At 42.6% G+C, this 25,090-nt stretch overlaps 1 long non-coding RNA gene across 5 annotated transcripts in view; it reads left to right on the top strand.

Moving 5' to 3' along the window:
• LOC137227737 (uncharacterized) overlaps positions 1–25,090 on the top strand; it is a 165,737-nt gene that overhangs the window by 12,669 nt on the left and 127,978 nt on the right. For all 5 annotated transcript variants that reach the window (XR_010944984.1, XR_010944982.1, XR_010944983.1 and 2 more), the window contains exon 2: positions 16,981–17,072. This is a non-coding gene — a long non-coding RNA (uncharacterized lncRNA). The remainder of the gene's footprint in view (positions 1–16,980; positions 17,073–25,090) is intronic.

Below are 25,090 nucleotides of genomic sequence, written 5' to 3'. Positions count from 1 at the left end.
ATTAAATGGAAATTAAAAGTTATGATGCATAATTCATTCCAGGTAACAAGTTACGAACCAATATGTTTATTTGGATGTACCAAAAACACGGTTCTGTCCTGGCTTTGAGAACATCAGGGACTATATAAAAGTTAATTCCTCTTTCAGAGAGCGCACAGTATAGCTGGGAAATCAAACTTATACTTCATTTTTTAAAATTTTATTGAAGTATAGTTGATTAATAACGTGTTTAATTTTTGCTGTACAACAAGGTGACTCAGTTATACATATATATATACATTCTTTTCCATTATGGTTTATCAAAGGATATTGAATATAGTTCCCTGTGCCATACAGTAGGACCTTGTTGTTTATCCATCCTATATATAGTAGTTTGCAGCTGTTAATCCCAACCTCCCTGTCCTTCCCTCCTCTCCGCCTCCCCCTTGGCAACCACAAGTCTGTTCTCTATATCTGTGAGTCTGTTTTTGTTTTGTAGATATGTTCATTTGTGTCGTGTTTTAGATTCCACATATAAGTGATATCACATGGTATATGTCTTTCTCTTTCTGACTTAACTTCGTCCTTGTTGTTTATCCATTTTAAATATAGCAGTTGTACATGTCAATCCCAAACTCCCTTTTTATCACTCCCCAACGAGCTTCCCTCCTGATAACCATAAGTTCGTTATCTAAGTCTGTGAGTCTGTTTCTGTTTTGTAAATGAGTTCATTTGTATCTTTTTTCTTTAGATTCTGCATATAAGTGATATCATACGGTATAAGCGATATCATATGGTATAAACAATATCATACAATATTTCTCTTTCTCTGTCTGACTTAACTTTACTCAATATGACAATCTCTAGGTCCATCCATGTTGCTGCAAATGGCATTATTTCATTCTTTTTAATGGCTGAATAATATTCCATGTCATATACACACACACATATACCGCATCTTCTTTATCCATTCATCTGTCGATGGACATTTAGGTTGTCTCCATGCCTTGGCTATTGTAACTAGTACTGCTATGAACATAGGAGTGCATCTGTCTTTTTGAATTATAGTTTTGTCTGGGTATATGCCCAGGAGTGGGATTGCTGGATCTTATGGCAATTCTGTTTTTATATACTTACACTTTAAATGATGAGTACTAACAACAAAAAAAAACTTTAAGACAGTTCATGCTAAGGATCAAATGAGTGTTACGTTCAATGAGCCCTGTAGGAATTAGTGGAGCCATGTGCCCGGAAATGGTATCATGAAGTCTTCAATACCTCACTGAGGGACTCAGATTCTTTCAGGTGGCACTGGGCCTTGATGCTATGCTCCTGGTAGGGCACAACCAAATACTGACATATTTCATTCTCTCATACAAATAAAGACTAATTTTACTAGCAGAAAATGGCTCATAGCTATGCAGTTTAAAGTAAAAGCCATGAATACAGCTTCATGAAAAATCTGGCTATCGAGCTAGGCCTGGACAACTGTCTTTGAGCTTTGCCAATAATATTTGTTTTCTACTCCTTAATTCCTTCCAAATACTCATAGCACCAAAGGTATAAAAAACTTATAGGGGGGCTTCCCTGGTGGCACAGTGGTTGACAGTCCGCCTGCCCATGCAGGGGACACGGGTACGTGCCCCGGTCCGGGAAGATCCCACATGCCGCGGAGCGGCTGGGCCCGTGAGCCATGGCCGCTGAGCCTGCGCATCCGGAGCCTGTGCTCCGCAATGGGAGAGGCCAAAACAGTGAGGAGGCCCGCGTATGGCAAAAACAAACAAACAAACAAAAAAACCTTATAGGGTGAAGACTTAAGTGTAAAAGTTCTATCCATTAACTTAATTGGATCTTCAGTTGGTGAAGAACGGGCACAGAGAAGGCTGTCATTGTTCGATTTTAGCAATGAATTACTTTGGCCCAGCTCCTGAAACACTCGTATCCCCTGAAGCATAATTTTGGGACCATTTGCAAACTGTAGGAGTGATCAGAGGGGGATCTTCAGGTGCCAGGTTGAAGGAAGATGCCTTTTGGCACCTTTATAGTCCTCCGCTATCATCATCATCATTTTCTGGTGGTCATTCCTGAGTTCACTGGTCTAAGTACTTTATACATGAATTCATTTATTCTTCACAACAATTCTAAAATCGGTACTATTATCACCTCCTGTGCTGGTTAATTTTACGTGTCAACTTGACTATGCCCAGATAGCTGTTAAAACATTACTTCTGGGTGTGTCTGTGGGAGTGTTTCTGGAAGAGATTAGCATTTGAATCAGTAGACCAAGTAAAGAAGATAGTCTTCACCAACATGGGTGGGCATCATTCAACGGATAGAACAAAGAGGAAGGGCAAATTTGCTCTTTGCTTGAGCTGAGACAGACATCTTCTGCCCTCCAACATCAGCACTCCTGGTTCTAGAGCCTTAGGACTTCGACTGAATTACACACTGGCTTCCCTGTTTCTCCAGCTTGAAGACTGCAGATTGTGGGGCTTCTCAGCCTCCACAGTCATGTGAGCCAATTCCTATAATAAATCTCCCCTCATCTCTCTTTCTCTCTGCATATATGTACATCCTATTGCTTCTTTTTCTCTGGAGAACTCTGTTACAACTCCATTTCACATGTGGGAATACTGAGGCACAGAGAGTTAATAGCTTTCCCCAAATCTCACAGCTAGTGGGTGGCAGAGCCGCTCTGCAGTCAGCATTCCTTAAGCAGGGTGCCTGCCACCCCTCAGGTAGATTAGTGACTACCCCTTTGAGCTAAGTCCTAACTTCTGGGTTTAACTGAAGGAGCTGGACCTGGAGAAGTCCAGTTTGGAAATGGTTGGAGTTCCTGTCACCCAGGAGCATGAGAAAAGCCCTGGAAGAAGAGAGTCCTCTTGAGCTCACGGACAGTAGCGGCAACACAAAAGTGGCACATTTTTGAACAGGCGCAAGATTTGTCAAGATAAACTACATCTGCTCTGATTCTTTCCTGGCATCCTTTTTCTTCACTTCCAGTCCTTAAGGAAATTGAAGCAGCTTGTAGTAAGGCTTGTTCTTTCCCAGGGCTTCTCGGTCTCCTGTGCAGTTAGTTTGAGTGGGCAAACGTGCGCTTTACCACAGGGAAGGGAGAATAGACACGGTTGGAAAATGTGCCTGGTAGCGCTTCTAGGAGAGGGGATTTCTCCTCCCTCTCATCACAAATGGTTACTCTGGGAGACTCCCTTTTGCCCTTGGATTTCCACCCCCTTTCTACTCTCTTCTTGGCCTCCTCCCTCACCATCCTCCATTCCCTCCAAATGACAACCTTGGACACATTTATTGAAGGGTGTCGTTACTGTAAGACACTGTGTTCCGTCTTTCTCTATTTTGCTTCCTGCCGTCCTGAAGCACCAGGCTAGTGTTCCCAGTGCATTCTGAGGATACTTAGACTAACGAGGTAAACAGAGGTAGGGAGCCTTGCTTAGGAGTCCTGGCCTTGGCCCCAGCTTTCTCTACACGTGAACCATAGACGCACTGATTTCGAAGTGCGTAGGTGTGGGAGCTGGTTATGTCACTTGCCCAGCTAGTTCTTTTCCCCCATTTGGCTGTTCAGGGTGTTTCTGTTCTTCCCTTCAGCAAAGATCCCTGGAGGAGTAGAGAGGGCAGTGACAGGAGCTGTACCTCAGAACCCTTTTCTGAACTTCTGATATCAGGAGGACAGTGTTAGGTAATGCTAACTGGCTGGGGTAAGAGAGGCAAAGGTATGTAGTCCCAACAGAGCCCACAAATGGACTGGCTGTACCTTTGTCAATATTGAATCAAGAGCCATAAAATATTTCATCTTCTCTAATCCAGTAATCCCACTGTTGGAACTGTGTCCGAGGAAAGAGTTCAAAGTAAGACAAGATAATTACAAGTATAGCTGGTGCCCAGATCTTAGTTTCTAAATACTGTTATCCATGGATGGGTAACACAGCCCCTTGGAGAAATCACTCATTCCGATCTGGGGCAGGGAGACCTCTCACTGTCAGTAAGTAAAATGGTGCTCAGAGGATGAAGAGTTTTGGGTGGAGAGGTAGTGAATTCTGCTTTGGCTTGAGTTTGGGGTAGCTGGGAGATACACAGCTGGAGATGTTCAGTGGGGGATGCATAGATGTGGATGTGTAGGTCTATGTAGACATATAGGTATAAATATAGACATGGTGCAAATGGATAATAGGGCCCAACAGTTCCCTACATCACTTTGCAGAAAAATTCTCTCAGATGCTTGGGAACATGCGTATTTCTGGGACCCACCTCGGGGAGCAGGACAAACTGCATTTTAAGGTATTCTCCAAATCACATTTTGTGCACGTATCTGTCTAAGAAATACTTATTTAAAAGATTGTGAAAATGCAAAGAGCCATTATGAGACTGAGAAGATAGAGAAGTAAGAGGTAGCCCTGGATAATGCAGTCCACAGAGCCAAGAAACAGAGTGTTTTACTGCAGAGCCCTGGACCATGTTGCTGAGAGGGCAAAAGAGTTACTACAAGCATAAATGTAGAAAGAGAAGCCATAAAAGAATAGAAGAACATATGGGTAAAATTTTACCTGATCACAAGATAGAGAGCTTTGTAAGCATAAAAGCAAAGGAAGAAAACAAAGTATTGCCACGTTTAACCACGTGAATGTTAAATACTTCAGCAGGTGAAAAAAATGACAAACATTAATATAAGAAATGGGGGGAAAAAAAAGAAAGGGGGAAATCTTGTAGCATAGATGACCAAGTAAAGTAATATCATTAATATATGAAACTTATATAATCCACTCAGGAAACTATGACTATCCTAGTAGAAAAATGAGCAAACACACGAACAGGCAATTCCCAAAGGAAATACAATTGTCAAGTATATGAAAAAAATGAATATGAAATGCATATTAAAGCAAAAATGAAATGCCTTTTTTTCCCAGATTCCCCATATAAGTGAGATCCTGCAGTATTTGTCTTTGTCTGACTTATCCCACTTAGTATGATGCCCAAAATGCCATTTTTAACTCCTCAAATTGGCAAATACTGGTACCAAAAAGTGTAGTAATGCTCTGGCCTAGAGAGTCAGGGAAACAAGCAAAGTCCTCCACTGTTAGTAGAATGTATTTGGTGCATTTTTTCTGAAAGGCATTTGGAAGTATATACCAAAAATTTGAAAATATTTCTACCCTTCAAAAGCAATTCTGCTTCTAGGAATTTATCTTTCACAGTTATGTAAAAAGATGTTCTTTCCAGTATTATTGGTAATATCAACAAACTGGAAACAACTTGAACGCCCAACAACAGTGATTTGGTTCAATAAATTATGGAAGTCATATAATGCTATATTTTCAAAAGCCTTTACAAAGCATGCTTCAGTAAAAGGATTCCAAACTTGGGTTCCAGGCAGTAATAGAAATGATTGAAGTAGTCTGGATATAAAGTGAAGACATGGAGAAAAGAAGAACTATTTCATTTTCCTTAGTTCTATCACTTTTTTTTTAAGAGTGTTAAGTGAAATTATAAACAGCAACTGACAATCTCAGTTGGAGAACAATAGGGAGCAGTGGGGACTGCAGTAAAGTAGAAAGCACAGCCCTATCTCACAGGATCAGCTGAGCTCCATGTGGTTGAACACCCTGTGAGCCAATCAGATCTATTTATTGGCTACCAATTTACAACCTTTGCTTTCAAATTTTTTGGCAAGAAAATGTTTATAATTGTTAAGTGAAAATAAATAGGTTCCACAGTAGTAACTGTCTAATAGTGAATGTAGTATATCATACTGTGATACTGAATTGGATAATACTTGTGTGTATTTGTATGTGTGTATGTGTGTACATCTTAATATATGCACAGAAAAAAGCCTAGAAAGAGATAAGCCAAAATGTGACTTTATGTAGGCCTTTGTGATCACAAGCTGTTTTAATTTTTTCTTTAATATCTTTGCATTTTTAATATTTTCCATAACAAATGCATACACATTACTTTTAAAAACAACCAAACCCACCAACAAAAGTTTATTTTGAAAACACCTAGGCTCAGTTTTGACGTTCAGGAAGGATTTTCCTGAAAAGCACAGATGGAGTCCTCTCTAGCAGTTGTACTGTCAGCTCTTCACCTGAAGCTGGGTCTGGTAAGCTTGGTTGTTGTTGTTGTTATTATTCTATTGTCTTTGAAATGCTCACTGGCTTTTGGCAACCTTGTGCTCATCACCATTGCCAAGAAGTTTATGGAAGTGTGAGCCAGTGAGAGTTTACCCACTCTAAGTTTTGAAAAGGTTCTATTTCTTCATAGTTAGAGATGTACACTTTAATAAAGATAACCATACAAACGTATACTATCAACTCCAGACCTGGCAGTGCTATTAGTTTAAACGGCATGAATCCCTGTGCTATACTTCAGTTGTTCAAACGTCCTTATGAAAACAGTTACGAAAAAGTTGCCATTCATACAGGTACGTGGGCAGTCTTTTTTTTGTTGTTCTTTACATCGGCAGTCTTAAACATCAATAAGTTGGCTGTTTTCCCCTGAGCTGGAGAACAGCGGCCGATTCACACTTTGGAAGTCAGGCCAGCAAATCTAGAGAAGGCGAATACAGAGTTGCGAACCTGTGAGTGCTTTTATTCCCTTCACAGACTTCCAGAGCAAAATGGATTGCTTTGCAATTGTGAAGGGGAAAAAAGAAAAGAAGGAAAGAATGTGTTGGCCTTGTCTGCCTGCGGTTTGAGTAGAGGGGATTTTTTTTTTCTTTTTTTGGACGAAGAGTGGGATCTTAATGGGCGCTCCTAGTCGGCGGAGGCAGCCTCTGAAAGCTCCTCTTTGTCAGAGGAGTCCAAGAAAGAAGGATCCATTGTTTCCCAGTCTGAAGTTATCACTCTTCCCTTTATCCTTTCTTTTGGACCTTTTAGTGTTTGCTTTATCAGAATATTTTAATCCCTACTGCGGTGACTGGTGTAATTTATCTCATTAAGCCTCTCCTATTTTCTTCTGTTTACATGACCAATATCATTATGTTTTATGGGGCTTATACCAACAAGCCACTCCTTTGTCCCATTGTTTCAGCTCTAGGCCAAAAATCAACAAACGGAGTTTTATCTTTCCAATCTTGGGCCTCACCTACTTGTCATTCAGTTTGTACAGGTTGCGTGAAGAGCATGTTCCTTTGAAAACAAAGCAAGGATTCATTTTTATGACCTAAAACCAAACAATTACCTTTTTCAAAAGGTCCTGGTCATCTCTTATAGACTGGCAGAGACTCGCCTTATGAGGTGGAAAAAAAGCAGATACTTTCCTTGTGGGTTGAAAGCCCAAAGTCCCCTAGCAATAACGCCCTGCTTCCTAACTAGTGTATCTTCCATAGTGTATGGAATATCCTAGAAGCAGAGAACCTGAGCACTGGAAGGCACCTGGTGAGGTTATCTCATCCAAACCCCTGCCCTTCAGCAAGACCACACCCAGGCCAGACTGAGGCAGACCAGAGGAGAATCAGTCGCTTTTAAAGGTATATGAAGGAGAGCCTTCACTCAACCAGTCACAAATATCATGTCAGAAAATTCCTTCTCTAAAAAAACAGCCCAATAAAAGCTTTGTCATTTCCTCAGTCACTCTTTTTCTTTTCCAGATCGAAAATAACAGGGTACCATCCTCAGGGAATCAACAACAGTTTAATGAGAAGTAACTTCCTACAAGGCAGTGGTTCTCAGATGTTAGTGCACATCAGAACTGCCTGGAGGCTTATTAAAAACACACATTGCTGGACCCCACCCCCTAGAGTTTCTGATTCCTGAGATGGAGCAAAGCTGGAGAATTTGCATTTCTAGCAAGTTCCCAGGTGATGCTGATGCTGTCAGACCAGGGATCCCACTTTGAGAACTGCTGATCCTAGGAACTCGAAAGGAGAAATATGAGGATAATTAAGAGGCAGAAACAAGTGGAGTAACAGCAAATTAAACAAGTTAACCTCTACATAGAAAATGGTAAATGCCTATCAGATAAGTTCTTTGCTGTCAGACAGAGGCCAGTGGGGGAAGGCTGACCACAAGCGGTGATTTAGGATGTTAGCCATTAACACAGGGACCTGTGGGAGCACAGCTGAGGAGCGCGGTGTTCTGGGTAGGTGGGGAAGAGGCCAGGAAGGCTACCTGCGGAACTGGAGGCCTGAGGAGTAATTGCTGGGTTGACTTTTAAAGAAGGGAAAGTATCCAGGCAAAGGTCAGGGCTAGGCATGTGCTCTTCCAGTGGAAGGAACTGTATGGAATTAAAGAGGAGTCGTGGAGTTTTTATGGAAGAGCAAGTCGTCCAATTTTCTCAGAGGGGAGAGTGGCAAACGAGGTTGTGATGACAGAACTGCAGAGGTAGGCAGGGGCTAGATCACGAAGGAACGTCAGAGCTGGTTTAAGGAGTCTGGCAATATTCTAAAGGCCATTATTTGGCATGTAATATAAAGAACAATTTAATAAGACTCCATGAACATCAGAGATGAAAAGAGAATACACAGCTATCCCCAATCCTTGTACTTCCTTCTCTGTAACTAGGACATCTCTACCGGGTTTACTCTGGTTTGCAACTGATGTCGAGGCCTTGCTAAGTTTCTAGCCTAAGTGTGGACAAAATTCCCTTTCCTTTTAGTTTAGTTGAGAGCTTTTGGAGTTTCATAAAGGGAAATTTGTAAAGACACTAGGCAAACATATATGAAGCCAAAGTGAATAGAGAGAATACAGAAGTTGGGTCTAGAGATAAACAGATGCTTCTAGCTCCAGCTTTCACTAGCTATACAGCCTTGAGCATGTTACTTAACTTCCTGTGCCATAGTTTCTGTATTTAAATAGAGACCTACTTCCCTAACAAGATCCATAAGATCTTATGTGTTCTGGCCCCTACCTGCCTTTTCAGCCTCATCTTATGTCCACTGATCTTACTCTTCTATTTATTTATTTTTGGCTACATTGGGTTTTTGGTGGTGCACGCAGGCTTTCTCTAGTTGCAGCGAGCAGGGGCTACTCTTTGTTGCGGTGTGCAGACCTCTCATTGCAGTGGCTTCTCTTGTTGTGGAGCACGGGCTGTAGGCGCACGGGCTCAGTAGTTGTGGCGCAGGGGCTTAGCTGCTCCGTGGCGTGTGGGATCTTCCCAGACCAGGGATCGAACCCTTGTCCCCTGCATTGGCAGGCGGATTCTTAACTACTGCACCACCAGGGAAATTCCTGATCTTACGCTTTCTGCTCCATCTGCATAAATCTTCCTCAAGCTCGTGTTTGTCATGCTCCCTTCTACCACAGGGCCTTTGCACATACTGTGTCCTCTGTCTGCAATAGTCTTGCCTCCCTCTTCAGTAATTACTAGATTTAGATATAAGGCCTACCCCCTCTAGGAAATCTTTGATCTCTCTGAATAGGTAAAATCCCTCCATAGGCTTTTTTACTATGAGGAACTTATATGATAGCACTTAATATTGTTATTTGTGTGACTGTTTGCTTGATGTTTCTCTTCTCCTAAACCAGGGGTCAGCAAACTATCTCCATCTTTGGCCTGCAGCCTGTTTTTGTAAATAAAGTTTTATTGAAAAGCAGCCATGCCCACTTATTTCGATATGATCTGTGGCCACTTCTGTACTACAGTGGCAGAGCTGAGTAGTTAGAGCAGACTTTATGGCTTGAAAAGCCTGAATATTACTCTGGCCCTTTACAGAAAAGAAGCTGCCAGTTCCTGTACTTGACTATAGTCTCCATGAGAGCACGTACAAAGTCTATTTTTGCTTACTCACATATCTTCAGCATCTAACCCAGTGTCTGCTACATGGAAGATGCACAATGAATAAATAAATGAATAAACAAACGAACAATAAATGCAAGGAGATTTCTTTAAATGTCTCTTTTACTAGAGTGTTGAAAGGGTTAAATAAGATAATATATGTTAAGAACCCAGCAGTATAGTGCCTGAAACATAGCAGATGGTTAATAAATGTTGGTAGTTATTACTATTCTCAATCTTTCCTTAGTGCATTTTAGTCTTCTCTCTGGGTCTGGACCTAAGCTGTCCCCTTGGCCCTGGGCTGAGTTGCATTCCTGTCCTTCACCTATCCTACATTCTCTTGCCCTCTGGCCTTTGCATATCTATTTCTGACTCTAGGATTCTTTTCTTGGTCTCAGATTCTTAGGAATGTCTTCTCCACTCTTCCTAGAGATTTCCTTCTAGGATGTTCAGTCTATTTGAAGCATATTATTCTCAAACCTTGTCGTAGCCTTAGGGTGACCCTCCTTTAACCTATCCCAGGGGCTTGGCTCCACGAGGGTCATCTAAGTGATGGCGGTTTCGTCTTATTTTATGGCCACCTCTTTCAGGGACAGCAGACGATTTCTTCTCTTCTGGTTCGGCAGGAGAAGCTGTAGGATTGGAGGAGAGCTCCTAATAAGAGAGCAATGAACAGAGGCTCGGGAACTGAACCTGTGTAGCTTTAAGGCAGAAGGGATCGAAGCGCAGCCCAGAGGCTGTTCAGCCTGGACACAGGCCCAGCTGGCGCAGAACCTAAAAGGAGGGGGTTTAGTAAAACCAGGGGTCAGCTAACTGTAACCTACAGGCCAAATCCAGGCTGTCTCCCATTTTTCTGTCCCTTTCATGCTAAGAATGTTTTTTGCCTTTTTAAATGGTTGGGGGGAAAAAATCAAAAGAAGAAGAATATTTTGTGATACATAAAAACTATATGAAAGGGCTTCCCTGGTGGCGCAGTGGTTGGGAGTCCGCCTGCCGATACAGGGGAGGTGGGTTCGTGCCCCGGTCTGGGAAGATCCCACATGCCGCGGAGCGGCTGGGCCCGTGAGCCATGGCCGCTGAGCCTGCGCGTCCGGAGCCTGTGCTCCGCAACGGGAGAGGCCACAGCAGTGAGAGGCCCGCGTACCACAAAAAAAAAAAAAAAAAAAACTGTATGAAACTCAAATTTCAGTGTCCATAATAAAGTCATACTGGAACACAGCTGTGCTCATTCATTTACATCTGTGGCAGCTTTCACGTCACAACAGCAGAGTAGTTGGCATCAGAGACCATAAAGCTGAAGATGTTACTGATAGGCCTTTTAGAGAAAAGGTTTGCCAACCTCTGAGTTATACGAGTAGCCTGAGCTGTGGACAGTGACTTTGACCTGAGCTCGTGAGAGCCTCTTTTGAGCTCAGTGTTGCATGGCCTCTACAAACCCCACCAGATCCCAGCCCAGGGTGCAGCCCAGGGTGAGGTAGGGAGAGAATGGGTTAATTAGGTGGGTTAATGAGAGGAATCATTCTTGAAGGAGGTGGGAAGGGATGAGATGAGAGAACACAACAGTCTGGTTCAAATGCTGGTTTCGCCACTTAGAGCAGTGGGAGCTTGAGCCAGTGTCTTACCTTCTCTAAGCAGCGGTTCCCATATTTTAAAATGTGAATAATTATCCTCTCAAACATACAGTGACATGGTGAACACCAAATGAGCTAATGCGTGCAACAAAGCCTGGGGTGTGGTAGGCACTCAATAAATATTCACTACTATTACTATGTGCGGATGGAGTACACCCGTGGAAGAGTTGGCTTTGGGGAGGAAAAAGCCATCTCAGTGCATCCCGTGGAACAGTGTAAAAAAGTAGACATTGGAGACACACAGACCTGGGTTCGATTCTGCCTCCGCTAGTGTACGCATCACTGTTGTATGACCCTAAGAAAGTTGATTAACTTCTCTGAGCCTCAGTACCCCGCCCCCGGCTACCCCTCCTTTATGTAACTCAGATGTCAAGTGGGACCTTCCTACTCTTTGATTTAGGAAACATTTCCTTATGGAACCACCTGCCACTATCTCAAGTAAAACACATGGGGCTCCTGTTTCACCCTGTGCCAACAAGGCCATTCAGAAAATTCTCTTTCAACAAGCATTTCACGAATTGAGTAAATTTACTGGAGATTTGAAGAGCTATACTTCTGAGCGTGGGATCATATGGTGCCCCACACAGTCTTTTTCTAAACCTCCTCCCCTCCTCTTGCTTCTACCTCCCTTCTTTCTGAGTGCAGAGCCCACAGTACACACCCCCCTTTCTCCACCCATTTCCCTATACACCCCGTTGTAGCCAAAAGAGGCTGGTCAAGACATTTCCCCACAAAGATGGTTCTGTCCCCAAGAGGAATCCTCCTACCAGCTGCTAAAAGGATAAATTTCCTCTATCCCCTAACAAGCAAAATAGGGATAATTATGACTACCTCACAAAGTGTTTGGGGGAATTAAATGAGGTAATGTGTCTGCCAGCTCCTGGCATGAAAAAGGCATCCCCTCCCCTCTTGATTCTTACTTTGAGATTTGAAGGAACAAAGAGAGAAGCTGGGAGATATTTTGACATAGGGGCGAGGGTTGATAAAGCAGCCAGGAAGGTCATCTCCTTGACCATCACCCTCCAGTGAAGTAGAAGAGATTATTTGCCAGGAGAAACTGGGAGAGGTGGAGGGACTTGGGGCGGAAGCCAGACAAGTCTGGTTTGTCTTGGAGTCCATCCAAAAGGGTTTAGTTACTAAAACAGCAGTTCCTCTACATAAATCCTTCAGGTTCTTGAAAAATATTATTAACTCACTCCTGCATCATAAATAATCCTAATTTTATTAATTTTGCCTCTCAGGCCGAGGCATAGCTCCTGCACAGCCCCCTCTCCTGAGCATACAGCTGAAGGGGCAAGGTCCCCAGGCAGAGGGCAGTACCTGTGCCCTGGGCTGAATGGTGTTACGTGGGCTGCAATTTAAACTGTCATTCCCTGATGTTTTCCAAGCCCTTTCAGAGTGGGCTCTTCTTAATAATCTTTCCTTAGGTGTAGGACTCAGAATGGGTGGTTTATTGGCAAGGTTCTGCGTGCAGAGGCATGGGAATTCTGTTACTTGTCTACTTGGCCTTGTTTGATGTCCTGTTTGCATTAGTATTCTTTTTCTTTCTTTCTTTCTTTTTTTTAACCGCAGAAGTTTTTGGTTTTTTTTACTCCTTCCGAAAGAGCTGATAGATGGCTCTCTTCCATTTTGCTTTGGGCCAAGGATGTTTCTACCCAATGTTGTGAAAACAAATGGTCCTGATTAGTCAATGCCAAGTTGTATCCTCTACCCAAGTTGTTTCCTTTGCCCTTGCTCTCCTCTCTAACTGCCCCCACCCACCTCCCTCCCTCCATCCTTCCCTCCCTCCATCCTTCCCTCCCTCCCTCTCTCTCTCTCTCTCTCTCTTTTTTTCTTTTTTACCTGAGATTTCTCATAGTTTTCTTTCCAAAGCAAAGCTAAGTGGAAGGGTTAGCAACACCTGTCTCTTTATATGGTGTTGTTTGGGGCTTAAGGAAAAAAAAAACAACCTAGGAGTTTAGGAAACAAGTGTTCAGTTCCTGTTAGTCCACTGTGTGTCTTCTGAAAGAGGCTTTATTAAATGTTTTGGTTTTATGACTTACTGTTTTCCCCAAATGTAAAAATAATTTGTGTTTGTGTGTAAAACATGGAGACACCAAAAAATATAAAGAAATGTAAATAAAAACCATGTACTGAGTTCTTCCCCTGTCGGAAACCCCACTGTTAACATCTTTTTTTTTTTTTTAAATTTATTTTTGGCTGCGTTGGGTCTTCATTGCTGCACACGGGCTTTCTTTAGTTGTGGTGAGCGGGGGCTACTCTTTGTTGCGGTGCATGGGCTTCTCACTGCAGTGGCTTCTCTTGTTGTAGGGCACGGGCTCTAGGCACACAGACTTCAGTAGTTGTGGCACTCGGGCTCAGTAGTTGTGGCACGTGGGCTCTAGAGCACAGGCTCAGTAGTTGCGGCGCATGGGTTTAGTTGCTCCACGGCATGTGGGATCCTCCCGGACCAGGGCTCGAACCTGTGTCCCCTGCATTGGCACACGGATTCCTAACCACTGCGCCACCAGGGAAGCCCTGTTAACATCTTGATGCATTTCCCTAGACTTTTTTCTCTGCAAATGGGCGTACATAGTTACCAAATGAGATCCTATTGTGCACACAGTTTTTTGTTTTTTTTATTTTACTTTATTTTATTTTATTTTTTAACATCTTCATTGGAGTATAATTGCTTTACAATGGTTTGTTAGTTTATGCTGTATAACAAAGTGAATCAGCTATACATATATATACATCCCCATATCTCCTCCCTCTTGCGTCTCCCTCCCACCCTCCCTCTCCCACCCCCACCCCCCACCCCTCTAGGTAGTCACAAAGCACCGAGCTGATCTCCCTGTGCTATGCGGCTGCTTCCCACTAGCTATTTTACATTTGGTAGTGTATATATGTCCATGCCACTCTGTCACTTCGTCCCAGCTTACCCTTCCCCCTCCCTGTGTCCTCAAGTCCATTCTCTAGTAGATCTGCGTCTTTATTCCTGTCCTGCCCCTAGGTTCTTCAGAACCTGTTTCCATATATATGTGTTAGCATATGGTATTTGTTTTGCTGTTTCTGACTTACTTCACTCTGTATGACAGTCTCTAGGTCCAACCACCTCACTACAAATAACTCAATTTCATTTCTTTTTATGACTAATATTCCATTGTATATATGTGCCACATCTTCTTTTTTTTTTTTTTTTTCAGTACGCAGGCCTCTCACTGTTGTGGCCTCTCCCATTGCGGAGCACAGGCTCCGGACGCGCAGGCTCAGTGGCCATGGCTCACGGGCCCAGCCGCTCCGTAGCATGTGGGATCTTCCCGGACCAGGGCATGAACCCGTGTCCCCTGCATCGGCAGGCGGACTCTCAACCATTGCGCCACCAGGGAAGCCCCACATCTTCTTTATCCATTCATCTGTTGATGGACACTTAGGTTGCTTCCATGTCCTGCCTATTGTAAATAGAGCTGCAATGAACATTGTGGTACATGTCTCTTTTTGAATTATGGTTTTCTCAGGGTATATGCCCAGTAGGGATTGCTGGGTCGTATGGTAGTTCTATTTTTAGTTTTTTGAGGAACCTCCAAACTGTTCTCCATAGTGGCTGTATCAATTTACATTCCTACCAACAGTGAAAGAGGGTTCCCTTTTCTCCACACCTTCTCCAGGATTTATTGTTTGTAGATTTTTTGATGATGGCCATTTTGACTGGAGTGAGGTGATACCTCATTGTAGTTTTGATTTGCATTTCTCTAATGATTAGTGATTTTGAGCATCCTTTCATGTGTTTGTTGGCAATCTATATGTCTTCTCTGGAGAAATGTCTGTTTAGGTCTTCTGCCCATTTTTGGATTGAGTTGTTTCTTTTTTTGATATTGAGCTGCATGAGCTGCTTGTATATTTTGGAGATTAATCCTTTATCAGTTGCTTCATTAGCAAGTATTTTCTCCTATTCTCAGGGTTGTCTTTTTTTCTTGTTTATGGTTTCCTTTGCTGTGCAAAAGCTTTGAAGTTTCATTAGGTCCCATTTGTTTATTTTTGTTTTTATTTCCATTACTCTAGGAGGTGGGTCAAAAAGGATCTTGCTGTGATTTATGTCCTAGAGTGTTCTGCCTATGTTTTCCTCTAAGAGTTTTATAGTGTCTGGCCCTACATTTAGGTCTTTAATCCATTTTGAGTTTATTTTTGTGTATGGTGTTAGGGAGTGTTCTAATTTCATTCTTTTGCATGTAGCTATCCAGTTTTCCCAGCACCACTTATTGAAGAGGCTGTCTTTTCTCCATTGTATATTCTTGCCTCCTTTATCAAAGATAAGGTGACCATATGTGCGTGGGTTCATCTCTGGGCTTTCTCTCCTGTTCCGTTGATCTATATTTCTGTTTTTGTGCCAGTACCATACTGTCTTGATTACTGTAGCTTTGTAGTATAGTCTGAAGTCAGGGAGCCTGATTTCTCCAGGTTCGTTTTTCTTTCTCAAGATTGCTTTGGCTATTCGGGGTCTTTTGTGTTTCCATACAAATTGGTGCACACAGTTTTGAAGCCTGCTTTTCTGCTTAACATTTATTTCATGAGCATTTCCTCATCATAAAAATTCATCAAAAGCACCCCTCTTAATGGCTATGTAGTACTTGTAGTATTTGCTGTCCCTAACCTAATCATTCTCAGATTGTTCCACATGTAGCCTGTGTCCAGTTTTCCACCATATAAATAATGCTGCAGTGAGCTTGTTTGTACTTTGTCCTTGTGTATCTCAAAATTCCCATGGAAAGTATTCCTAGAAGTAGGATTACTGGCAAAATGGAATCCTGGAACTTCACATTAGTCTTTACTGACTTCAGTCAGCCCAAGGTGTTTCCCGTTGGATCACATAACGAAGTTTTTAGTAACTAAAATAGCAAAAGGACTAGCTGATGTTTGCATATTGCTGGTTTCATGGTATGCAGCTTGGAGACAATATAATATAATGATGTTGTGTCATAATTATGATTTGGAGATATTCCAAGGTGATAATAGTAATAGCTAACATTTACTGGGTGGTTAATACGTGCTAGGCTCTGTTTCGAGTGTTTCACAGGTACTAACTCATTTAATCTCACCACAAGTCTAAGAAGTAATTAGTATTATTATCCCCATTTTATAGATGGGAAAGCTGAGGCAAGAGAGGGGTCAAACTACAAGGTAAGTGGCTGAGCCAAGATTGAAACCCAAGCATTTTGGCTTGGAATCCATGCCCTTAAAGCACTTGATGACCCTGCCTGGAAGTAACCAGGTGGGTAAGATTCTTCACCCCCGACATGCGACGGCTGCAGTGCAGCGGGAAGGGGCATGGTGAATCCACTGCTCACTGCCGAGTTGCAGCCCTCCTTCCCCCAGCTCTCATTGCCCCCTTCCCTAGCTGTGCACCCGCCTGGGTAAGGACAGGAGAGAAACCAAGCTGCAAAAAGCACCCAGTTCTGTATCTGAAGGGGAAGAGGAACATATATCAAGGTGGTCTCAGGAAACTGCTTATTCGGGAAGGGAGGGAGGAAATAAATGAAAAAACACTGCTTCAGGGTCTTGGTTTTTTTGTTTTGTTTTCATTTTTGGTTTTGACAATCATTAGAGCATTAGACTTGCCTAATTAGAAGCAATGTTTCCCTTACGTTTTTCACCAATTTCATTTCAGTGGGTTCCTGGCTCATCTGTTGATGCAGTGCCAGAAGTGAGCTGCAGAACAGGAGTTACTGGAGATGACAGTGACCATGAGTCCTGAAGGAGGTAACTAATCATTTTTGGTCCTGTCCACTGCTGAGCGCCTTGGTTACAAATGACCTCTAGACAACTGTTCAACGTGGATGGTTCTAAAGGCACCTTGTTGGAGAGAGCGCTGCATGGGACTGGAGTTCTGATTAATGGCCATTTTCTTTTGTCCCACCTCCTTGTGTTTCCTTAAAATAATACTGGTGTTACAAAAGACTACACAGGGTGTTTCTGTTTAGGTAAAGTCGACTGGTGCCGGGGTGAAACAAAACATAACACAACCACTGCAGCAAAACACAAACACAGAGCAAATCCATCCTGCTTCACCTCCCCCTGGCCAGGTTCCACATAAGGAAACCCAGCCAGAGGAGTTCCCTCGGTTCGCACTGGCTCAGGACAGAAATGTATAAAACTTTGAACAGCAGTGACCCAGGGAAGAAATGAATCACAGAACCTTTCAGGGATGTGGCCAGCCTAGAACTCCTCCCACGGGTGTAGGTCTCTGCAGTGGGGGACCTGGAACAGCCAGAAATATACCTTCAGTGTTTGCTCTGCCCGGATCGGGCACATAGAGGCATTCAACCAACGTATGCTTAATTGCAGTGGGTTCTGTTGGAGTGAATGGAATAGTAAAAGGCAGAAGTAGACATGCTTTTTCCTTTTATTTTGAAATAGTCTAAGAGCACTAATAATAATAGTAGTAATAATAATAGTGAACACTGTTTCCTGTGGGCCAGGCCCTGTTCCAAGCAGTCTCTCCTTCCCTCAGGGGCAACCTCTATCCTTATCTATAATACCATAAGTTAGTTGGCAAAAGGAGATGTTTATTAGGGGGGAAATTATCAATGTTCATCAAGAGTCCTCAGTTTCCCTGACTGCCTCTGTGATCTCTAATCGGCCCAGTTGCTCAGAGGCCCTAACAGCTAAAAGGTAGTAAAGTAAGGAGTCAAGTTCACATTACAAATTGGGCCTCAAAAAATAAAAATGAAATAAAAAAGGTTCATTATTGAGTTCAGCCTCCTTGAGGTCACATCAACCTAATCCGCTTCTTTGTTGTGGAGATCCAGAAGCACCCTTTCAGATCATGAGGATGGGATGGAAGTGGGGAGGAGGCTGTATCCACCTACCTAAGCAGGTCTGTAAACAAACGACAAGCAAATTAAAGGGGAGTCCATGGTAGAGTTTTATGTACAGCTAAAAACATCCAAAATGCCTTCTAAAACTCAAGAATTAGATAAGGTCTGCTGTTATGCGTAGAAGCCTCTGCGCCCCCCTTCTAAGAATTCTCCCAGGAGGTTGGGGGTTGGGAGTAGCAACCATGTTGGTAACATGTGGTCCTTCCCCTTGTTGACTGAGGGGGCTGGAAGCAGACACCGGACTCAAGGCCAGCCAATTAGATCCTCTCTCCCAGGAATTTATCACTGCAATGAAAGGATGCTAGTTAGCGTGGGCTGGTCTCTTAAACCAAGGACATACAACTCAAGAGCTGTGGTACTGCCCCATAGGCAGCAGAAGCACAGAACACCTGACTGCAGGGAGAAGGAAGCAGATGTGCAGGGAGACAGATGAGGGCCCGGAAGTAAGAGACTGGAGAAGAGGACAGGAGGAGAAAAAGAGACAGCACTGGAGCAAAGTAGCTGATTGGCCTCTGCTGGTTTTCTAATTTAGTTCCTATTCAAACCATCCTGAGACCCAGCTGCGCCTCTTCTTCTGGGGCACCATTGGCTACTCTTGAACCTTTATACTATAACCTCTACTGTTTTGATAATGCTAACTTGAGGGGCTTCTGTTACTTGCTGTTCCGGCTACAATGGCTGTGTAACAAAAACCACCCCTAAACTGAGTGGCTTAAAATAAGACCACTTATTTTGCTTAAAAATCTGCACTCTGAGCAAGGCTTAGCATGGACAGCTTGTTTCCACTACAACTTGGTTTCAGCTGGGGTAGTTTGAAGGCCAGGAGCTGAAATTGTCTAAACCCTTACGTATGCCTGGCCTGGGAAGACTCAAGCAGCTGGGGATTGGAAGAGCTGGAGCTATGTGGAAATCTCTCTGTCCATCTATGGTTTCTTTATCATGGTGGCTTCAAGGTAGATGGATTTTCCCCTGGAGGCTCAGGGCTCCAAAGGTACAGTTCTCAGGGAGAGAGGGCCAGGTGGAAGCCATATCACCTTTTATGACCTAGCTTCCAGAGTCACGCGGTGTTATTTCCACTTCATCCTATTTGTGGAGGAAGTTACAGAGATCCACCCAGCCTCAAAGGGCCACTGCCTCTCAATGAAGGAATGTTACCATCACATCGTGAAAAGAACATGCGATGTATATTAATGCGGACATCTTTAGAAAATAGAATCAGTCATACTTGTAAAAGAACCTTGATTAACATATAGAGTAATCCCAAAAGCTCAAAAAGGTATCAGAGTTCCCATAAGATTATCAGCGTTGTGATGGAAAATATGCTGGTTTCTGCATACAGTGAGAATTCTTTCTTTTTCTTCTGAATTAGTGAACATCAAATTTATCCATAGGTGGTCTCACTGGGTTCTGCCCAGGAAACAGTATTTTAAAGTTGACTTGTCTCCCTGATTCTGGAACCATCTTGTCCTTAATTTTGCCATATAATTAGATGTGGATTAAGTAAAAATCCCTTGTTGTTTGTAGCAGAAAGTTTCTCGGCATCTTATTTTCAAATGTCATTTGCAAGTATATCCTTTCTTGCTTGGTGAATGAGCTTTTTTCTCAAACTGGACTCTGCTCATACTTTTAATAAATAATCAGGTTTTCAGGGTCCAAAATACTCGAGAGCTGTAAAGTATGCACTGCTGAAAGATGTGTTAACTCCTTCGGACCTCCAAGGTGCTATTTCAAATGTTACTGCTTCATATCCCATAATAGAAGCTTGAACCTTATCGATGGCCTTTCTTTGTGTGTGTAGAGGGTGAAGGCTAGGAAAGGAAGAGTCGGTGACCTGGAACGGGGAGTTGAATTAACTCTTTCAGCAAGGCTTAAAAGAAAAGATTTTAGTCTTTTATAAACTCTAAAAGATACTGAAGTTTCCAGAATAGATCAGTACCTAAGATAGTGTTATTAGATGCAGTAATTACTGGAATGATAAAATCCTTGTTGATGCTAGCTGAAAATAGGTATGTTCTATGCTTACTTTATAACAGCACTTCCAGTACTGTCCTAGAATGAAGTTAACTATAAAAATATGCACATCCTGATTACATATAGGAAACTTCAAATTGTCATCTTTTTTATTATTAATAAAGTTTACTCAGGTGTGTACACAATTCTTCAATTTATGGGTTCAGCCTGTTGTTTGATTTGTGGAATAGAAAGGTAACACCATTGATGGCAAGTTTTCAAAATTCTACCTATAATAAGTGAATATGCATGAATATAGGGCTAGCCTGAATAATAGGTATATTTTGGATTTTGTACAACTAGTGGTCTGGTAAATATTTAACAACCGGCTTAACCAAGGCTGGGAGTAGGAGGGTCTTGACTTACAGCATTTCCCAATTTCTGTGATGTAAATATTTCCACCATAACTGATTTCATGCTACCAACATGGCATCACCGAATGCAGAATTGGGAGGAGACATGTTCAGTGGGCTCTTCTGAGCTGTATGAGCCAGTCCTGCACACCACTGGTTACAATTATGGGAAAGCCAGTTGGATGACTCCTGGATAAACCTTGTTATAATACTACGGGGATAATAAGAACTTACTGTATAGCACAGGGAACTCTACTCAATACTCTGTAATGACATATATGGGAAAGGAATCTAAAAAGTGGATATATGTCTATGTATAACTGATTCACTTTGCTGTACAGCAGAAACTAACACAACATTGTAAATCAACTCTACTCCAATAAAAATTAATTTTAAAAAATACTAGGGAGAGGGGCATCCCTGGTGGCGCAGTGGTTAAATATCCACCTGCCAATGCAGGGGACACAGGTTCGAGCCCAGGTCCAAGAAGATCCCACATGCTGCGGAGCAACTAAGCCTGTGTGCCACAACTACTGAGCCTGTGCTCTAGAGCCCGTGCGCCACAACTACTGAGCCTGCGCTTTAGAGCCCGCGCGCCCCAACTACTGAAGCCCGTGTGCCTAGAGCCCATGCTCCTCAACAAGAGAAGCCACTGCTATGAGAAGCCCATGCATCACAACGAAGAGTAGCCCCCACTCGCCACAACTAGAGAAAGCCTACGCGTAGCAATGAAGACCCAACACAGTCAAAAATAAAATAAATAAATAAATTTTTAAAAAACTAGGGGGGAAAAAAAGACAAATTTTAGGTGGCAAGATCTGCAGCAGAGACATTTAATGCCCATTGACTCTCCATTTACTCCCCCACATTTCTCACTGACCAGTGGACTGGGAACAGAGATGGAAGCATTTAAAAGTTGGTATGCAACCAGCAGCCCTCTCTTCCCTTGCCACTGCACCACTCCAATAAAGGAGGTCACATGTTACCAGTGGTGCAGATACAAGGTGGGAGGACCTGTATCAACATGGTTCCATGAATGTCTGTGTGGAGCTCAATCCCCTTACACCAACACTGGATGTGTACCATGCTTCAGTGAGCGACTGATGCCCAGCAAGCCATCCCATACAGAATGGCTTAAGACAACACTTTATTGTTTTATCTCCCATTTCTGTGTGTTGGTTAGGCTCCACTGGGCATTTCTTCTGCTTTTCTCACTTAGGGTCTCATGTGGTTGTAGTCAAAATGGTGGCTGGGGCTGGAGACCTTGGAAAGCTTGACTGAGGATGGCCTCTTTGCTGAGGTCTGGCACCTAAGTGCTCCTCCACGTGGAGTCTCATTCTCCAGCCATCTGCGTGTGGCCTCTCTTTGGCAGTGGGATGGTCAGACTTCTTATGTCATGAGTAACTTCAAATGCAGAGGCTGTCAAGATTTCCTAAGGCTTCTGCTCCATTTTCTTGGTTAAAGTGAGTCATGGGATCAGCGCGAGACAGACTGGGAGGTGACTAGACAAGGGTGTGACTACCAGGAGGTAAGAGTCATGGGAGCCTGCTTTGGAGACTAGCTACCACATACCACAAGTAAGGATTAAGCCTTTGTTATGTTAAGCCACTTAGATTTCAGGGTTAATTTGTTCCCTTGGCAAAACCTAATCTGACTGGTCCAGAAATTGGTACTGTATTAGTGAAGATAAGGTAGACGGTGCTGCAAAAATAAACCCCTAAATCTTAGCAGCTTAACACATGGGCCTCTGGGCGTCTTCTGGCTCTCTAGGACTGTTGCTTTCCAATGATGACTCAGGGGTCTTGGTTACCAAAGTGATGACTCGGGCCACTTGCATTTTGTTGGTGCACCATCTGGAACATGTGGCTCCCAGCTCACCTGGGCAGGAGGAAAGAGGACAAGGGGAACTCATGGCTCTTAAGTACCTATTGGCCAGAACTAGTCATATGCCTCTTGCCCCAACTATAAAGAGGCTGGAAAATTTGGGGGAGCACATGGATATTTGGTGATTAATAAATATCTCTGTCATAAAGTTATATGGAGCTCTTTGCCTCTTTCATTTTTCCTCCCTTCTCACCTCACCCTCTATAAAAAATTTAAGAAAAAGAGAGAGTTGGGGGCAGGAGAGGGAGATAGGAAGGAAGGAGGAAACAGCAAGGGAGGGAGGGAAAGAAGGAAGCAGGGAGGGAGGGGTGGAAGGAAGGAAGAATACCAGAAGGAATTTACAGGATGCAAATACAACCATTAAACTATTAACAAAACTATTAACAATTACTACTAAACAAAATCTATTAAAAAATAACTAATAGCAAAGGCTTTCACTGTGTTTTTAGCCGTTTTTTTTTTCCTTTTAATCAGCAATGATAAGGAAACTAAACCAGATTAAGTGCTATCTTATTGGAGATACAAAGGCAAACAAGGGGAAAGAAGTGATTGAAGAGCACTTCAGAAAGCTCAGTACATTCAAATCAGCAGGGCCTGATTACTCACATCCAACGGCACTTAAGGAATTGGCAACTGTAATTGCAGGACCACCAGCCTTTATTTTAGAAAAGGAAGGTTGGACAGGAGAAGGTCCTGACAAGTAGAATCTGCAGATGGAGTATCTTTGGTTGTTTTTTTTTTTTTTAACAGAGAAAAGCACAACTGTAGTAATTATAAACTATTCAGCTTATCTTGGATACCTGGGAAGATACAAGAACAAATCATCAAACAATCAATTTGCAACCATCTAAAAGAGCACAAGGTACTGGGTAGTAATCAACATGATTTTGTGAAGTACAAATTATGCCAGACCAATTGAATTTTACCAAGAGAGGATGATGAGCCTGATGGAAGAGGGGAAAGCAGTACCTACAGTTGGACTTCAGTAAGGTTTTTTCGTTTTCTTTTCTTTTTTTATTCCATCCCCTGACGTTTTCAGCATCAACTCTCCAAGAGGATGCTACCTAGATCAACAATTGGGTGGGCACGACTCTGGATGAGGCACTCAGAGTGATAAAAACAAGCATTCTGCTCCAGGTTTATTAGTAATAGTTATTGTTATTTTAATCAGTTGATGTGGACAAAGAAGATGACAGTGGTAAAGAAGATGCTGAGATACAAATAACATTCTCTACTACAGAGGGGACGTATGAGAGAAAAGAGGAGATATAAAAACCAATCTAAGAAATCCAGCAGCTAAATAATATGGGATCCAGGAAAGGAGAACAGAGAAAATGGCAAAAGGGAAATTACTAGAGAAATTATATAAGCAAATTTCCCAGGAAAGGACATACATGTTTACATTAAAAGAGCCCACTGAGGGCTTCCCTGGTGGCGCAGTGGTTGAGAGTCTGTCTGCCGATGCAGGGAACACGGGTTCGTGCCCCGGTTTGGGAAGATCCCACATGCCCCAGAGTGGCTAGTCCCGTGAGCCATGGCCGCTGAGCCTGCACGTCCGGCGCCTGTGCTCCGCAATGGGAGAGGCCACAACAGTGAGAGACCCACGTACTGGAAAAAAAAAAAAAAAAAGAGCCCACTGAGGGCCAAGTACAGTAGATGGGGAAAATAAGCCACTTGGATACAGCATTGTAAAAATTTAGAACTCTAAGAATAAATAAAATTTCTAAAATTTTCCAGAGGGAAAAATTAGGCCACCTACAGAGAAATGAAAATTGAGCAGCCAAGTTCTCATTAGCATCTCTGGCTGCTAGAAGATAATAGAGTGGTCCTTTCAATTCTGGGGGAAATTGAATTTAAAAATAATTTCTATATTCAGCCAACCTATCATTCAAAGAGTAGAATATAGGCATTTCACATAAACCAGCACTTGGAAAGTTTACTTCCCAGACTCCTTTCTTAAGAAGTTACTTGACTATGTATTCCAGCAGAATGAGGGTATTATCCAAGAAAGAAGAAGGTGAGGGTCCTAATATTGGAAACAGAAGTAGAGTATAATACAAAGTCTTCCAGTTTAGAGCAGGAGAATGAAGAGCTCCAAAGGTAAGGACTCTTGGGCAGAGGAGAACTCCCTGCAGTTCATGGTGTGATTGAGGGAACAAAAAATAAAAACAAACAAAAAACAGAAAAGACTTGAGTGTTATGATAAAGTCTATATTTAGACAATAAAAAAGACAGGCAATTAAGAATTCCAGAAAAAACAAAAAGCTAACTGAGAATGTTATGGTCCAATTTTGAAGAAGAATATGTATGATTTTCAATAATATATAGACTGTTAGAGAAAAACTAGTACATGGTGTTAAAACATTATCCTTTGAGTAGGTGAGGAGTTACGACAGTGCCTAATAGAAAAGGAAATGGCAATCCTAGCACGCTCCTTAGCTTGGCAGTGCACAATGTTGTTGTAGTCTTAATAGTGTAAGTCCTTTGGCTTTAAACTCTTGCAGTCAATGGACAGAGTAAGGAAGATCTCGGCTATGTTGCAGAAAAAAGAGGCAAACATTAATCTTCATAATATGAAAGTATAGCTGACCGAAGGTGGGAAGTGCAAAATGAAGGAAATATGAAGAGAAGAATAGTATCACTGACACCTTCA

Source organism: Pseudorca crassidens, chromosome 7 (genome assembly GCF_039906515.1).
Source record: "Pseudorca crassidens isolate mPseCra1 chromosome 7, mPseCra1.hap1, whole genome shotgun sequence".
In the NCBI taxonomy this organism is placed as follows: Eukaryota; Metazoa; Chordata; class Mammalia; order Artiodactyla; family Delphinidae; genus Pseudorca; species Pseudorca crassidens.
Note: the sequence above shows the minus strand (reverse complement) of the source record. Positions and strands in the feature narration are given on the sequence as shown.